At 31.4% G+C, this 545-nt stretch overlaps 1 protein-coding gene across 1 annotated transcript in view; it reads left to right on the top strand.

The window, feature by feature from the left end:
* SPOCK1 (SPARC (osteonectin), cwcv and kazal like domains proteoglycan 1) overlaps positions 1-545 on the top strand; it is a 914,642-nt gene that overhangs the window by 784,835 nt on the left and 129,262 nt on the right. The gene's annotated exons all lie outside the window — the stretch shown is intronic.

Here is a 545-nt window from a genome sequence, read left to right as displayed (position 1 = left end):
GATAAACCTTCACATCACAATAAAAAAGAGAACAAGCACAAATATTCAGCAAATACTAAAACAATAGCAACAAAGGTAATGATAATATGATTCATAAATATAATGAGCTCAGCCCAGAAAATAATATGGAACAAAGAAACCAGGGACACCATGAAAAAACACATACCAAAATGACAGCAACCAATTCATAGTTGTCAATAATGACACTGAATGTTAATGGATTTAATGCACCACTCAAGAGACAGAGAGTTGCAGATTGGGTAAGAAAACAAAATTGATCAATGTGCTGTCTACAAGAGACATACCTTAGAGACAAAGAGAAAAATAGACTAAAAATCAAAGGTTGAAAAAAGATACATCAAGCAAATGGCAACCATAAAAGAGCATGAGTGGAAATATTAATTTCTGATCAAAATGATTTTAAGACAAAAACCACCATATTAGACAAGGAAGGACATTATATAATGATCAAAGGATCAATTGAACATGAAGATATAACCATAATAAATATCTATGGACCCAATGAAAGAGCCTCAAAATACATA

The sequence above is a fragment of the Orycteropus afer genome, unplaced genomic scaffold (genome assembly GCF_000298275.1).
Source record: "Orycteropus afer afer isolate SDZICR_OR568_19922 unplaced genomic scaffold, OryAfe1.0 scaffold00056, whole genome shotgun sequence".
Classification (NCBI taxonomy): Eukaryota; Metazoa; Chordata; class Mammalia; order Tubulidentata; family Orycteropodidae; genus Orycteropus; species Orycteropus afer.
The sequence above is the reverse complement of the archived record's forward strand: the minus strand, read 5'-3'. Positions and strand labels throughout refer to the sequence as shown.